This window comes from Capra hircus, chromosome 12 (genome assembly GCF_001704415.2).
Source record: "Capra hircus breed San Clemente chromosome 12, ASM170441v1, whole genome shotgun sequence".
Classification (NCBI taxonomy): domain Eukaryota; kingdom Metazoa; phylum Chordata; class Mammalia; order Artiodactyla; family Bovidae; genus Capra; species Capra hircus.
Genome location: NC_030819.1, coordinates 55,876,238 through 55,894,130, shown reverse-complemented (window position 1 = coordinate 55,894,130; position 17,893 = coordinate 55,876,238). Strand labels below are relative to the sequence as shown.

The 17,893-nt window shown below is 39.8% G+C and overlaps 1 protein-coding gene across 1 annotated transcript in view; it reads left to right on the top strand.

Annotated features, from left to right (window-relative positions):
* The window catches only part of UBL3 (ubiquitin like 3), a 48,568-nt gene that overhangs the window by 18,221 nt on the left and 12,454 nt on the right, over positions 1 to 17,893 (top strand). The window lies entirely within an intron of this gene.

The following is a 17,893-nucleotide window of genomic DNA, read 5'->3' as shown; positions in this document are numbered from 1 at the left end:
AGCAAAACAAAAATTCACTTAAATCGGAGTATTTTATTTCAGTAGAATCAAAGAAGGAGGAGTTTGAGTTTATTGAATAATATTTGAGATTTATAGGAGTGCCTAATGTCTTTCTGATCTTACAAAAGGTCTCAACTGTTGTTTGTTTGTTGTTTTTTTTAAGCTTTTCCCTCTCCAACTAGTATTTTGCTTTATCCTGTTTCTAGGTTTGGAAATATATACATAAAGATAATAACATGTATATATGTTTATGATTTTTTTAAAGAACCTTATACTTTAAATTTTATTTACTCTCTAGTCATCTGTCAAAAATAAATAAAAATGAGTCTCTAACTGTACTTTATAAATTTTCAAGTACAAATAACTGTTCTTTACAAAATGTATACTTTTTTTTTTGCTCTTCAGAATTCACATTTATGTAAGATTATTGACTTAGTGAGTTTGGGCTCTTCTAGTTTATAAGCTATTTTGTCTGCCACATGTATTCCACCAAGGTAGTGTATTCCAGTTATGGTATTAATTATATCAAAATTAAGAATATCAACACTATTTCTCAACAGTCCTAAATGAGATCAGATTTCTAGATCTTCTAATTTAAGTAATTTAATAAGACTGTAGAGGACCAGTTGCAATCACCTGGCAACTATTTATAAAACATTCTTAATTTCATTTAAATTCCTTGAGAGCCACTGTTAATGATTCTATTTGGGGGATTTATGTACAGTAAATTCATAACATGTATTTCTTTACAGAATCAGTACACAATACTAATATAAACTGAAAGTAAGTTTGAAGAAAGTCATAGTGTTTATCACGGCCTTGTGGTAGAGAAAGACAGAGCAACTAAAAGCTTTTTATCAGCATACTAAACTTTGCCATCTGCGGAATACATATTCAGTGAATAAAAGATACACAATAGAAAATGGTAGAAAATCCAGCCAAAGAAATTAGCATGATCTTTTTGGAAAGGATTGAGTCTCCCAGTTCGAGGTAAAATTTAATATCTGCAAAGCAATAATAACACCATCTCTTACTTCGTTTTAAGAGTTTTAAAATTAGACTTTGGAGAAGGAATTGGCAACCCACTCCAGTATTCTCTCCTGGGAAATCCCATGGACAGAGGGACCTGGTAGGCTGCAGTCAGTGGGGTCGCAAAGAGTCAGACATGACTGAGTGGCTAAACAGCAAAATTAGACCTACCAAGAAACTTTGGCAGAATAGCTTCCTAAGCAATTTGTTCAGTTTCCCCAAGAACCATGACTACTGTGAAATGACATAGTATAGTTATAAATAATAAACACAAGTTCAGTCCTGATTTGTGTTACAGTTTTGTACCTCGGAGGAATTTTATTTTTCTCTGATGAACTTGGTGTAATAAGTCAGATACTATAAATAATAGGTTTTTAAAAAACGCACAAGTAACATCAGATGTATTGGAACTTTGCTTGGATTTCTGTCTTATTAACACAGTCCTTTTGGAGCTTAGGTTGATTAGCCTTCTTGTGTCGTTTCTGTTTTCCATGTAAGTACAGTTTATCCTAGTATTTAGTGTCCAAGCGGGCCCTATCCCACTTGCTTCACACACATTCATTCAGTAGAATTTCCCTAACAATGCTGTGAGCTAGGAATTATTATTGTCCCCGTTTAACAAATAAGGAGACTGAAACAAGAGAAATTAAGCAGTGTCTTGGTGACTGGTGGAACCAGGATTCAGAGCTAGGTATTCTGTTTTCAGAGCCTATACTATGAGTGTAACATCTCTGGAATTCTGGGAAAAGTGAAAGTTGCTCAGTCGTGTCCGACTCTTTGCATCCCCATGGACTATACAGTCCATGGAATTCTCCAGGTCAGAATACTAGAATGGGTAGCCTTTCCCTTCTCCAGGGGATCTTCCCAACCCAGGGATCAAACCCAGGTCTCCTGCAATGCAGGTAGACTCTTTACCAGCTGAACCACGAGGGAAGCCCAAGAATACTGGAATGGGTAGCCTGTCCCTTCTCCAGTGGATCTTTCCGACCCAGGAATCGAACCAGGGTCTCCTGCATTGCAGGCAGATTCTTTACCAACTGAGCTATCAGGGAATTCTGGGAAGGTATACTGTGTTCTTCAGTGCTACTGTGTGTATTAGAAATGAGCCAGTTCATTTTGTGTACACACAAAAAAGGTAGCATTTATTTAACAAATAATAGGAGAAGGAAATGGCAACCCACTCCAGCGTTCTTGCTTGGAGAATCTCAGGGACGGGGGAGCCTGGTGGGCTGCCGTCTATGGGGTCGCTCAGAGTGGGACACGACTGAAGCGACTCAGCAGCAGCAGCAGCAGCAGCAGCAGCAGCAGCCGCCGCCAGGTAAAGGGGTCACCTTTGATGTCTTTATTATGCAGTTGTTTTGTTTATATCATGGTTGTAACCTAGCATGTTGATTTGGGCAGTGTCCATAGCTGATTCTTTAGATTGAAAGAACGAAGAATGGAAGATAACTCAAGGAAAAAACAACTTGAATTTAATCTTCTTTAATTTCTAATACCATTTCAGATATAGGAACCATGAATGTAAAATAAACTCTTAAGACTGCAAGGAATCTGGGAGTAGTCTAAACCTAGAATTCATTCTCTCTTACTATAAAAAAAGTCCGAGGACCTCTCGGTGGGGTTCTGCCTATCTCCAGTGCATCTTTTCTGCAGGGTCACTGACAGACCACTCATTGTCTTCATTAGAGAAGCTTCTTTCCAGAAAAGAAAATACTGAGAGTTGGTACCGTAAGTTAGGAGGCATTGTTCAGCGTATGCAAACAACATAAATCATTCTGTTAAGCTTTGTAGAATCTTCCACATTTCTAAGTGTTTGACATTTTATCCTCGCAGTTGTCTGTAGAAAAACGAGTGGCGAAAAGGGATTATTACCCTTGATTTATTCCCTGTAATGGAGATCTCCGCTCTTTTAGTCAAGCTTTAACATTAGTGAGTGTTGTTCATTAATTCTTTGTGGAAGGGTGGTCCTTGGATTCTTTCTAGATTGTTTCTCTCCAAATTGCTAATCAGATTTTTTTCTAACTTTCCTCTCTCTCTCTCTCTCTCTCTCTCTCTGTTTTTAACGGTGTCTTTTCTAGTGAAAGGGCTTCCCTGATAGCTTAGCTGGTAAAGAATCCATCTGCAGTGCAGGAGACCCCAGTTCAGTTTCTGGATCGGAAAGATCCACTGCAGAAGAGCTAGGCTACTCACTCCAGTGTTCTTGGGCTTGCCTGGTGGCTTGGACAGTAAAGAATCCGCCAGCAATGTGGGATATCTGGGTTTGATCCCTGGGTTGGGAAGATCCCCTGGAGAAGGGAACAGCTACCCACTCCAGTCTTCTGACCTGGAGAATTCCATGGACAGAGGAGCCTGGCAGGCTACAGTCCGTGGGGTCCCAAAGAGTTAAGAGTTGACTCATTGGAAAAGACTCTGATGCTGGGAGGGATTGGAGGCAGGCGGAGAAGGGGACGACAGAGGATGAGATGGCTGGATGGCATCACTGACTCGATGGACGTGAGTCTGAGTGAACTCCTGGAGTTGGTGATGGACAGGGAGGCCTGGCGTGCTGCGATTCATGGGGTCGCAAAGAGACACGACTGAGTGACTGAACTGAACTGAACTGAAATGTCGTTCACTTTAAAACACTACAGTTATCTTTCTGGTGGAAAGAAGAGCACATTTTGTTTTACTTTGAAAAACTTTTTTTCCTGTTTTACTTTGTTTACTTTGAAAAACTGCTTAGAAGAAAGAAGTGGATATAATTTGCAATGCCCTGGTAGTTTAATCAATTCATTATAAATAAACTGATTATCTGGGATGGCTTGGACAAAGTATATAGCTGCTTTATTAAGTATTCTAACTATCTGAATAGGTAGGTTAACTTCTTCCAGGTTTGTAAAAATACTGTTATAACATCCTTCTTAGTTCATGGATTTGGTGGAATATTTTATTCCCTGGTGGCTACATTTCTTGTTAACTCTATAACGGCTATTCCAAGATTTCTGATACAGATGCAACAAAACACCTTACTTGGCCTTTCTCTTCTGTCTCATGCTATGATAGTTTCTCATTTTCTGTCCCAAAGTTAAATGACCAGCTTTACAGTTGACTCAACTTCTTTAGATTACAACATTAAGAGTCCCTTAGATGGGATTTTGTAAATACTTATTTTAAGTTTTATGAAAAATTGCAGACAAAAGTGGAGAGAGAAGTATAATAAGTCCGCATGTATCCACATTCCAGTTTCAACAATTATTAACTCATGGTCAGTCATGTTTACTTGCTCTTCCTGAATGATTTTGAAACAGATCATATTACATATGACATTTGATATGTCTGAATGAAATATGCATGCGAATGACTTTTTAAACCACAGTAATCATTACAGCTTTGAAATTAGCAATAGTTAGCTAACATTATCAACCTTACAGATACAGAGCATATAAAGACAAGTATTTATGCCACTTTTAGTTTTGAACTGAAGGTGCTGAAAAATTTAACGTTTCAAAGGCTGTTTAACATTAAAGTGTTTTTTTTTCTTTTGTCTTATGAACATTGAGACCTGAAGAAGTCATAGTGTAGCAACTTCCTTTTCTAATCCTGCTGTAAATAATATTCTTAGCATTCTCAGCTTTTCTCTTACCTCTAAAAAGAAGTAGAAAATGTTCTGACTTTGCTGTCAGAATATACAAATTTAAACATTGACCACAGATTTTGAGCATAATTGCACTTATACAGATTATGTGACGTAAGAACGTTTTCAATAAATAACAATCTTTGAAATCTAAGAAAATTGCCTAAAGATGTAAAAGTAGTTCTTGGACAGAGAAATATATTTCAGGTGATTGATTGGCGTTAATGTGGGAAATCATTAGGTTGCTATCTTCCTTTTTTATTGCAAGGAAAAGGAAGAAAATTATGCTTGTACCTCTGGCCAGTGAACTAAGCAGTTTGTTCTCTTTTTTCCTTTGCTCTATAATAGGTTAGTAGTTATTTAAATAATTGATGTTAAGTGTCTCTGAATTCCTGTGGTTCACAGATACTATTAACTTTCTCTTCCTGACTGAAGAGGATGTATAGGATAGAATCTTTTTTCCTTTGTCTAAATTTAGACTTCATCATGCATTAGAAAGTTTGTGAGGGTATCTGAACTGGAGGTAAAGTATGGCTATTTTCTTATTTTTTAGTTTTGTTTTGCTGCTGTTGCCGCCTTTTGTGTTTTTCAATTCTTTATGCAGTTAAGGGTGAATGGAGAGCTAAAAATAAACATTTGCAAACAGTTCAAGCTAGCAGTTATATTTCTATAATCCTTAAACTGAATAAAAGCAGAAGTTTAAAAACTCCGAATCCAAGTTTCACTGGCATCCCTGGCTTACAGAGAAGGCATTTGGTTGCCATTCACCCAGTTACCTGCTCTTGTCTCAAAACCCTGACCTAGTTCTAGATCTGAGTAGGGATTGGCCCCATGTGCAAGTTTATCCACCTGTGGATTTGCACTTGAATATCCCTTTTAACAAACTTGATGATCTTCTGTTGGTCTGGAGATGTTTTTTCTCCTATGATTACTTTCTGCTTGTAGAGTTGGATCACAGGTTGACATTAAAATATCAAAAGCCTCTGGAAACCCTATCCTTTCTAATACATTTCAACAATTTCGTTTATGGCCCTTTCCCTGTCCCTCCCTGAGAGACCCAGTCTCTTATTACCGTTACTGAGACTGTCCTTCTCAACACATACTCCCACCCCCAAGGCTGGGGAGGGGACTGAAACGTGAATCGCAAGAGCAAGCCTGAATTACTTAAATCAGATTTTTAGAAATTCAGAGTTTCTGCTGCCTCTACAAATCTATCAAACAGGAGATAGAATAAAACAGAGGAACTGAAATTTATTTATTGTAATTTATACTTTTATTCTTAACATTATAGCATACTGAGCTGTTTAGTAGTAGCCTTTCCCCACATTGACATTCAAACTCTAAACTAGAAAATGCTTTTGTTCTTTTATTCTAGAAAGAATAAAACAAACAAATTTGTATATTCACCTTCTACGTCTGATTGTAAAAATTGAAATGGTTTAGCATTTTGCACCGTAGCTAGGAATTGAACAGTCCTCAGAACAAAATGTCCAGGGGTAACATAGCAGCATTCCCCTGGTGTTGTCTTGCTCCTGAGGATTGTTACATGCCCCTAATATAATTTGTGTTCCGTATCTTGAATCAGGATATAACACAGCATGGGATAGATAACCCCTAATTTACCTGTCTGTATAGCGATCTATACAGCAATAGACTGCTGTCTCTATAGCAGTCTCTGCTGTGTAGAGTTTAGCTAAGGCCAAGCAAATAATAATGAAGGCCTCTAAACAGCAAATTTTATAACCAAATTGAGTTTGGTTATAAGATTTCCAGAGGTCAGCTTTGATGGCATAGTTGCTCTTATTTTAGACACAGTTTAAAACTGATTATCTCAGCCTGTAGCAAGAGAGAAGCTCTCTGGATAGCCACCACAAGCAACGTCTATGATAAAATCTCTTTACTGCCAGTTGGTTCTAAAAGTAAATTCCCTAAATTCCATGATTATATTTCATAATTATTTTCTTCAATACCTTCAGTGCTTTAACTGAGGGAAAGGAGTTCTATACATAGTAACATAATAACTAACATTGACATAATTAAATAATACTGATAAAATTGCAGTATACTTATGGAGTGCTTTTCATAAAGTCAACAAAATGCTTTCATTCCTAGTGTTTTATTTAATAGATTTTTTTCTTTATTTTTTTTAAAATTTTTTGGCTGCATCACGTGGCTTGTGGGATCTCAGTTCCCCAACCAGTGATTGAACCCACAGCCATGACAGTGAAAGCCTGGATTCTAACCACTAGGCCACCAGGGAACTCTAGATTATTTCTTCTAATTCAGAGAGTCTGCTGGCTTAAAAAAAAAATCCTAAAAAGTGGCAGAATTCCTAGCAAGCATCCTGAAAGTTTTGGGGAAACGTCCCTGAGCATCTACCTAATAGATCCTGAAGGCATTATTGTTTGATAAAGGATATTTATAATGGCACCCTGCAGAGACTGGCTACTTGATGTATATTGAAAGATGATGAGCTTATCTCCCTTCATGAGTTGGTCCCAGAAAATAAAGTTAAGAAAGGACTATATGGGTTTCCCCTATTGCCTTAAGCGAGTTTTTCAGACACCTTCCGCCGAGTGCTTCTCTCTCTGGATTGGAGTCATTTAATCAACCTGTGAATGATAAAGCCAGTTTGCCCTGGTATGGAACTCATCTAGTAACTTAGATGTCTGTGCAATTCAGGAAGCACAACTTCTGAGAATTTCCACGAAATGCCAGTAATGTCTGAATTTTTGTTTTGGGGTTCTGAGTTGAGAAGGTAGTACATATTTGGGGATTAAATAGTATTCAGAAAACTGAGAATAAAATGAAGATGTTTTTAGCCTTGCAGTGGGTTTCTGGGCCTCCCAAATTTATTCAGGAAATTTCTAACTTGGTAGAGTAGTTTTAACCTTAATATCCTTGATTCCTTTGATCCACGGCAGATGGGCAGTTCATGATGGTCTCTCAAAGTATGCGTGTTTATGGCTCTGTGGCGTCCAAATGAGAGGATCTCAGGAGTTTGAAGCAGGTGTGTTTAAGAGGTGCTTCCGCTCATCCACTCTGCACCAGATGAACTCGCCTGGCCTCTCAGTGTAGGGTAGAGCCTCTCTCTGGGCTGCTGTGCTCGGGCCTGTACGTCTGTGTTGGTGCTTGTTGGCTCGGTATGCCTGACGGATGACACAGGCTTTCTGCTGTAGTGCTGGGTTACCCTGGATTGACATTTCAGTTGCTGTTTTGTTTCACCCTGGGTTGGGTCAGTTCATGTAGTTTGGGAACTAATAGTAATGTTTTAAAAATGTTTGTTTGCTCAACATTAATTAATGGAAGGATAGACTAATTTTTATACCATTTCCATATTGAAACAAATACAGTTTTGTAAGGGTCAGTTTTCAAAAAGCAGGGTCAGTTTTGTATAAAGAATTAGGCAAAACATTTCCCAGGTTTTGGGTGTTTTAATTCATAATTTTTCTAAAGCAAGAAAGAATTAGTCACTCAGTCATGTCTGACTCTTTGCAACTCCGTGGGCTATAGCCCACCAGGCTCCTCTGTCCATGGGGTTTCCCAGTCAAGAGTACTGGAGTGGGTTACCATTCCCATCTCCAGGGAATCTTCCCAACCTAGGGCTCAAACCCAAATTGGCTGCATTGGCAGGTGGCTTCTTTACCACTGGGCCACCTGGGACAGTCTTCCGTGTATCTCATTGGTCGGAACTAGATACATGGCTGCTCCTAGCTGCAGTGAAGTTTGCTGTAGTTCTGATGTCCTCTTGTGTTAAAGGTTGCTTCTTATACTCTTTATGAGGAAGGAAAGAAAAGAACATTGCATGAATCTGTTAGCATTGTGTTTAACTGTTAATGTCACTGCAGAATTGTACTTAGTGGCATTAAAAAAGTGAGGGGTTTACATGCTTCCTGCAGCAAGAAATCTGGATGGTGACCATTTAGGGTTAGTGCAGTGGCCTGAGGCTGCTCTCAAGGGACCAGGCTCCTCCTGTCTCTCTGCTCTTCTCTCCTTAGCCTGTGGATTTCCGTCTGGTGGTCTAAAGGTAACTCCAGACATCACATTATGTTCCAGGTGGTGAAAAGATGGAAAGGCAAAAGGCTTTTCCTGAGCAGTGCTCTATTTGAGAAGGGCCTTCCTCCCCCGGTGCTGTAACCTCTGTCCCCCTGACCTGGAGTTGTCAAGGGCCCAGGCGTATATGGTGCTGGCGTTTTGAGTAGCCTTTTCAGGCCCTGATTGTAGAGGCTGGAAACTCACCAGTCTTGGTGGTGCCAGCGCAGGAGCCAGCCTTTCAGACACAGGGGCTCTGGTCCCTGTGTGTCCTTCGTGCACCTCCCTTTCCTGTGTCAAGAGTTCTCCCTCCTAGTTTGTATTATAAGCAGTGTTAGTTCAAATAAGGTAAATCGTGTTCTTTAATTGAATTTAAAAATATCTAATTCCTATGTAGGAAACTCATTTTTATAGGAAAAAATGACTGTATTTTCACTTAGTGGGAAATTAAGTAGTCATTAAATATTTACAAGGGTTGTGCACAGAATGGGCTGCATGCCCCGGAACTATTCTAGGTCATTAGTGATCTGTAGGATATAAATCCAGAAAATGCTTTTCTATCTTCGTCGTACTTGGCCTCTCAGCAGAACTTAGAATAGGAGCGCGTCTGGTCTTCCCTGACACACTTTCCTCCTGGTTCACGTGCCCCACATGCACAGCCTTCTCGTGTCGTCTCCTCAGCTCCCCCCTCAGTTTCCTTTGCCAGCTCTCAAATTTGCTTGAAATTGTTAACTTTCTTCGGGGCTCAGTCTGGGCTCTCATTTTATCTCACCAGCTTATCCGTATAGCAGTCAAGGTGATCTTCAGTGGAATTTGGATCATGAGCCTCGTTGTTTAAAGCTTTTAAGTGGTTTCACAGTTCGCAGTGAACACTCAGATGCCTCGCAGGTTGTATGAGCGGATCCAGCCCCTGCGAGCTCTTCAGCCTCATTTGTGCCAGCCTTCCTCAGCCGCTAGTCTGTCCCTGCACTTGGCAGGTTCTTCCTTTTGTTCCTTGAAGCCGTCATACATGCTGGTCCACTGCCCGGAGTGTCCTGCTGCCCACTCTTGGCATCTCTGGCTCCTGTTCTAGGTCCCCAGCGAGGCCTTCAGTGAAGCCCCCCTGAAGCTCCCTGTTCCAGAGTCTTGGCTGTTTCATGGCACCGTCTCACAGGTGATCTTTTGTCCGTTTGCTTCTTTTCATACCCAGTTTGTGCATTCAGTTCAGTTCAGTCGCTCAGTCGTGTCCGACTCTGCGAGCCCGTGAATCGCAGCACGCCAGGCCTCCCTGTCCATCACCAACTGCCGGAGTTCACTCAAACTCACGTCCCTCGAGTCAGTGATGACATCCAGCCATCTCATCCTGGGTCGTCCCCTTCTCTTCCTGCCCCCAATCCCTCCCAGCATCAGAGTCTTTTCCATGAGTCAATTCTTCGCATGAGGTGGCCAAAGTACCAGAGTTTCAGCTTTAGCATCATTCCTTCCAAAGAAATCCCAGGGCTGATCTTCAGAATGGACTGGCTGGATCTCCTTGCAGTCCAAGGGACTCTCAAGAGTCTTCTCCAACACCACAGTTCAAAATCAGCAGTTCTTCAGCACTCAGCTTTCTTCACAGTCCAACTCTCACATCCATACATGACCACAGGAAAAACCATAGCCTTGACTAGATGGACCTTAGTCGGCAAAGTAATGTCTCTGCTTTTGAATATGCTATCTAGGTTGGTCATAACTTTTCTTCCAAGGAGTAAGCATCTTTTAATTTCATGGCTGCAGTCACCATCTGCAGTGATTTTGGAGCCCCAAAAAATAAAGTCTGACACTGTTTCCACTGTTTCTCCATCTATTTCCCATGAAGTGATGGGACCGGATGCCATGATCTTCGTTTTCTGAATGTTGAGCTTTAGGCCAACTTTTTCACTCTCCACTTTCACTTGCATAGTAGATACTAATTTTTTTTTTTTTTCTGAATGCATGGTTAATATCATAGAGAGATTCTTAACATTATTTTGAGAAAAAGAAAGAAAAATTCTGTAGAGTGTGATCATACTGTGTAAAAAATGCTAATAGTCCTATGGTGGGAATCTGTTTTTTAAAATTAGCTTCTAATGGCAAAGGAAAACTTAAAAACTCTTCTAACTTGCAGTTTTACGTTTAAATGGAACTCTAGAGATCATTGAATACAATCACTTCCTCCCTAATCAGGGAACATGGATAATAATATGCTATTTTATGTTTTTACAGAAAGTTTTAGAGTTTACAGAATACTTTCACATACTGTCTCATTTGAAGTAGATTCTGAGTAGGTAGGGTATTCTCTGTGTGTAAGCCCTTGTCTAGCCACCAGGCACGTGCCTTGGGTAGGTGAGAAAATGAGGGTGGTGTGAGTATCTAGAGATTTTATATAAATTTTGTGAACTCAGCAGTAGGAAGCATGTTGGTAGCAGTGGTGTTAGAACGAACAAACCTAGCTCCCAGAACGGTGAAGTGCTGGCACGGCGTCTGGGACGTCACAGCTGGTGAGCGGTCCGGCTGTTAACCAGCCTCCGGCTGTGCAGTAAACCGGACAAATCTCCCTCTTAACTCTGGCAAGATGTTTAGCCTCAGCTAAGCCTCAGTCTGCTCATCTGGAAAATAAAGATACTGTCTGCTTTATACAGTAGTAGTTAGCACAGTTTCTGACACATGCTAAGTAGTCAGTAAATCTTTTTGTTGTCACCACCACCAGTAACATCAAGCATGACAAAAATGACCAAAATGGTAGTTTGGTGAGCAGTTTGAGTCTTAGAGAGTTGTGAGTTCTTTGCTAAATTCTCATTTGAGGAGTCATTCACATATACAGGTGTGTTGTGCAATAGCTGTGCTGCAGCGTAGCAAGACTGCTCAGAAGATTTTGTTTTCCACATATTTTCTAATCATATATGCTCGGGCTACCTTATTCCGATTTAAATTACCAAAATAATAGCAGTTTAAAGACTGAAAAATGTGTGAGCGATTGCAGACGTTCAGAGGGCTTTGAAACTCTGGAATAAGGGTTGTTAGTAAGCACGTGGACTGTCAGGCCACCTCTTCAGTGTTGCTGTGGCTTCTTAGAGACAGCGTCCTGATCACGGTCTCTCTCTCTTCCTGTCTAATGGCCCCCTGGTGATTTTATTGACGCACTTCAGGGAGCATGATTAGTTGGTTCAGTACTTGCAGCATGCCTTCATTAGGATGTTTAATACGTAATGCTGCCGCAGATACCTAATCTGTAAAAAAACAACAAAAAACAAACAAACTGGCTGATGGTGGGAGGAAGTAGAAGGGAGTAAAGACATAGAAGGAATCCAAAGAAAGAAAAGTGAAAGTCGCTCAGTTGTATCCAACTCTTTGCAGCCTCATGGAATTTTCCAGGCCAGAATAGTGGAGTGGGTAGCCTTTCCCTTCTCCAGGGGATCTTCCCAACCCAGGAATCGAACCCAGGTCTCCTGCATTGCAGATGGATTCTTTACCTGCTGAGCCACAAGGGAAGCCCTGGAACACCTGAGTGGGTAGCCTGTCCCTTCTCCAGGGGATCTTCTGACCCAGGAATTGCGCCAGGGTCTCCTGTGATCCAGGGCTTTGTGATTTCTGCCCTTGAGGACTTTACAATCTAATTGAAGCCATCTGCTGCTATTGCATTTGCTTTCTGTATTGTAATGCTAAATGTTTTTATGATGCTGGATTTATATTCAGTAACAACTTCAGTAACACACAGGTCTTGTGTTTTTCTAAATGAATAGCCTTGATGCATTCACCCCTAATGAGGAGCACTCGTGATGATGTTAATAAACGATAGACATTCTTAGCTCAGGTGGTATATCCTGCATAGATGCAGACTTCGGTGCTCTGTTTTACTGGCAGTTGTAGTGAACATTATATACTGACGTAGATGCATTTATCATGTTTGCCTTTTTCACTTTCTGCTCATTTTGTGGAGTTTTGCAGCAAAGTAATTTGCCACACAAATCCTGAGTAAAATAATTTATTGTGACTTTAAAATTTAATAAATAATAAGTAATAAAGCAATTATATTCAAGTAAGAATTGACGAGTGTTCCAGAGACGTCCAGTTATAAATGAGAACCTCGCTGTCAGGAGCACATGAGGTCATGGCTCTCTGGGGCACCACTGAGTGACGGGATCCCTAGTCACAGGTCGACGCGAGCCGTGTGCGAGCTGAATAAGCTTCGGATCTGGGCGGCTGGGGACAATCGTCGTCTTCATGGCTGCCCAGAATGAGTGCTTCTTGGACAGGAGAGCTGGCTATCACTTTTGAATAATCAGTTGACTGACAAACGTATTGTAAAGAATAGGATGATTTTTTAAATGCCTTGTTCTTTTTTCCCTCTTCAGGGCAACTATTTTTCTTTTATCACTATGGTCTGTTGCAGGGCTTGTGTTCTCTGATAATTTTATTTGGGAACTTAAGCTAGAGGACTCTTTGACCTCTCCTTTACCTATTTGTCAGAGTAGATGTTTCTACAATTAAAAAATAAGGAATCTCATTGAGTTTTTACTGCTATAGATTTAATAGTTCATGTACATTAGAATATACATCATTTTCATCATTTTAAGTGTTAAAAAGAAGGTAAAGATCCCATAGTTTTAATCCATTTAGCAAATCTCAGTGTCCCTTAGTTTATGAGTACATAATACAAGTAAATTCAGAGACAAGAATCCAGGTGTGTTTTCTTAGAAGTTAAAATCTGTTTTCATGAATGCCTTACAACTTCTCTCTTGGCTTCTTCGGTTATATTTTGAAATTCTTCTCCTGCTCTTTGTTTGAAAATGTAGTTTTATCACTTCATCCAGGGTGACTAGGTGCAGGGGAATTTTTTTATGCCATCCCCTCTCAAACATGTGAGCCCAGAGTGTGTGGATTGGAGTGGGGCAGTGAGCATTTCAGCCGTAGGAACAACCTGGATGCAGGCCTTGAGGCAAAGAGCTTGGCAGCTTGAGGCCCTGAAAGAAGGTCCATGCAACTGGGGCATGGTGGGGCAAGAGGGGCTGGAGTGACAGGATAATCACGGAGACCTTGCTGAGGAGTCTGCCTGGGCCCCTGGTCACTTGAGCTGGGTGGCACAAAGCGGGTATTGGTGGTGGCGGTGCCCTGGGTTCAGCACTCAGCCTCCCACTTGCTAATATCTCTCCTGTCGTTCCCAGGACTCTGAGATGTGAGTGATAGCATCAGAGTCCGATAGACTGAGTACCAACTAGGTGCATGGGTAGTCGCGGTTTTACTTCTGGCCACTGGACATTACACACCCTACCCTGGAATCTCCAAATCACAGGTTCTCCTTTCCTTTCTCTTTTATATTCATTTGGCAAACACTTGTTGAGCGCTTTGTAGCCACCCCCTCCTCCACACTCAGTTGTTTGTATGCCTCCTAGCTTCCAGGGTATGAAATCTCCAGAAGTTTCACGTTAAATATTTTGTAATTAGGCACCAAGCACTGTATCTGTTTCAGAAAATGTCTAAATAAATGAACAACTAAAAGAAAGTTTATGAATATGTAATTATCATATCTAAGCACTGCAGTTATTTGAATAATTTGTTTTTAATCAGTCCTGTGTAGAAACATGAACATATTCCTCCTTAGTTCCATTTTTCTTAAACATGCAGTTAACAGAAATTCAAAACATGCCATTTAAGTCCATAGGTCTAGAAAAAAAAATTTTATCTATTTTCAGCCTCATACCTTAAGTCACTGATAGTTTATATTTTTACTCTAGATCAAGTAGCTATTTTGATACAGGATTATTTTTTAAAAAGCACTATTCACCTTCATAAAAATAAGAAACATAAGTAAAGACAAACATACAATACTGTATACATTTTTAGGAAGTCAAGCTCTTAATTTTTTAAAATAATCTTTTTGCGATAATTATGGATTTACATGGGATAGAAAGAAATAATACAGGGAAATCCCATACACCCTTCACCTAGTTTTCGCTAATGATAGCTAGCATCTTATAACTAGTTCAGTAGCCTCAGGGAATGGACGCTGATAAAATCCACAGGCTCTGTTCGGAGCTCTCCAATTTAGCATGCTCTCATTAGTGTCTGTGTGTATGTAGTCCTGTGCAGATTCACAGGCTGCTTACCAGCAGCACGCGTTTCAGTTCACCCCGAGGATCCCTATCGTCCCTGTATAGAAACAGCCGTTCTCTGTCTTCCCCTCTTCCTAGAGCCCGGCCACCACTGCTCTCCATCTCTTACTTAGTAATTTCAAAAATATTGTATAAATGGAATCATATATACCACGTCGTCTTTTGAATTGACTTTTTTTTTTTTAAACTCTATATCATCCCCTTGAGATAAATTGAGAACTTTTTAAAAGTGATTTGCGAAGAAAGTCTGATCTCTTTCCCACTGGCCACTTACCTGTCCTTTAGCAAAAACAGGCACGAATGAGCCCCACAAAGGTGCAGGCAGAGCCCTCCCCTGTGTGCCCCGGGACTCACTCTGCTCCTCAGAGACTCTCGGAGAAGTCAGGAGTTCCCCTTTTGATCAGTGCGTTGATCTCTTTGTGAAAAATGGTCATATTTCTTTCAGAGGGCATGGTCCATCTCCATAGTCTCCTGCTTTATTTCCAAAGGCTGTTCCAGTTAATCCCATCTTCCATTCCCCCTCTTTCCTCTTACTTTTTTCCCATCCTGACCTACTCAAAACAAATTGTTGAGTGAATTAAGCTGTAGATAAGATTTCTCCAAATCGATATAATCCAACAAATAGGAATCACAATAAGTTTGACCGAAAATCTTAAAAAAAAAAAAAACCAAAAACTTGAAATTATATGCATGAAAGAGCTTCTTTTGTTTCCATTGGCTTTACAGGAAATGATCATGGTAGTTCTGCTTCACTGATAGTCTTGTTTTGATTTGTTTTGCCTCCAAAGTAATTATAAAATGTATATCATTCATTTGGATGGTCTAAGTGCCATCCCTTGGGTGTGTTATTCTGTAATAAGAACTCCATCTCCTACCAAGTCATTCAGAGTCCTGATGAACTGTTTTGTTTTTAGATGAGTATGTATATGAGTATATCACATTTTAAGCTGTAAATAAGAGTGTTGTTTGTAACCCACTGTTGATGTGTTGAGAATCCCAGTACCTCACAAGCAGAGATTCTTTTAAGGTATTTTATAGGTTGACTTACCTTGGGTTCAAAGAAGAAAAAAGGTCTTTCATTTAAAAGTATTTAAATAATTAATACTTAATCTTTCTAAAGAAACTAGCTCACATTTTTAGGGATTGCTATACGTTTACTGAGAGGAGCTGTAATTGACATTTAAGCTGAATAAGCGTGATAGATTCTACCTATAATGTGCTTGCTTAGTTGCTCGGTGGTATTCGACTCTTTGCGACCCCATGGACTGTAGCCCACCAGGTTCCTCTGTCCATGGGAGTTTTCAGGCAAGAACACTGGAGTGGGTTGTCATTTTCTTCTCCAGAGGATCTTCCTGACCCAGGGATCAAACCTACATCTCCTTTGTCTCCTGCATTGCCCTCTTTACCCGCTGAGGAAATCCTAACTATACTATAAAAACAACTAACTACTGACCAACCTATATAGCTAGATGTTGGGATGATTGCTTCAAGATTTACTTTTTTTTTTTCTCAGTTTGTAGCTCAAAGCCACTTTGAAACTGTACCATGAATTATAAACTTAATTTCTGTGGCCACCCAAGTATAAGTGTATAAAGCAGACCAGCGTGAGTAAATTGAGAGTATATGTGTCACACTGAAAAGTTCATGTCCACCTGTAAACGTTTAAAACAAAAGTTAACTGTGTCAGGCACATCTACAGGCCAAAAGTTTTCAACATTCTGATCATCTTGATAAACATAAATTTGTTAGACCGTTGATTTTGAAATGTGAAAGAGCTAATTAGTGACAGTGATTGTATCAGGTTTAAAATAGGAAAAGCCGAGAACTTCGCAGCATGAATGCAGTTAGCATTATGTATTTATGAGGTGGAGGTGTGTGTTTTATTTTTTGTTTAATACATTGTGGATGTCTTTCCACATCAAATCATATAAGTCTGTATCTCATGTCATTTAATGATTGTAGGAAGCTTCCATGATGGGCATGCACTATCATTTATTTTTCCATTTTCTTGCTGATGGATATTAGGGAAAATTTAAAGTATGTGTCAGTGTAACCTTTGTGGAAAATAATGGTTAAGTCCTCTTCTCCTATTTTTGTTATTTTAAAATATTATAACTTGAATAAAAGCTCAGTAGAAACTAATTTTTAACTTAAAAGTTGATCCCAGGAAATAGTAGGTTCCTATCATTTACATAACTCTTAGGAAGCGTGGATTTAATTATATTTCTTTCTGAGTGAAGCAGACATGTGGCTGACCCATTTTGAAGGGCATAATTTCTTGGGCATTAATGGCTGAAGGGCCCTTCCGCAGTAGTTTGAAGCTATTAAAAGATTCCTTGTAAGTTCAAAGCAAATAGATATTTACCCATATTCACACATAAAGAGACAGTGTTAAATAGTGATGTATGTGTGAGAACTAAAATTCACACTGTGTTTTGTAGACAGTAGGCTCCTTGCTTTGGCAGTCACTCATTACTCATCTGTTGTGGGAAAGAAAGAAGGTGGTGCTTTCTTACAACTGAATCCTTATTGTAAATCCTTCCTTGAATTTTATTCTAATGGAACTTACGGTTCCGGATCAAATTACTTCTTTCCAACAGTGTTGTTTCATCAGACCTCTTCCTGTATTAAGTTCTTTGGTATGATTTCATTTTATTTAGGAAAGGCAGCAAAAAATTCTCACAGGTCATATCGAAAGGGCTTTTCACCTGACTTCTTTTATCTTTTGAAATACTTTAAAAATTGAGATAATAGGGTACATAGCAGTTAGAATACAGTTCCTAATTTGGAACCTGATTCTGCTCCATCTGCTGTGAAATCCAGTTACATCCCGTTGAATGCAGAGGTGGGTGTGTATAGCATTTTGCGAGAGGAGATATTTTATAATTATCAGTTCCTTTTCTAAGTGGCGATTTGAGGTGCTGGGAACAGCAGTGGCTGTGGTGGTGGCGGATGGTAAATGAGTGACTGGTATCTTGGTGGTGCTGCAGTAGATTCCAGTTTATTCACTGTAGACTGTGTCATCTTACAGGTTTACTGGGTTTTTAATAATAATAGAAAGATGTCAGTAACTGAGGAGGAGAGCTTGGGTGACCTGGTGCGTTGGCAGTCT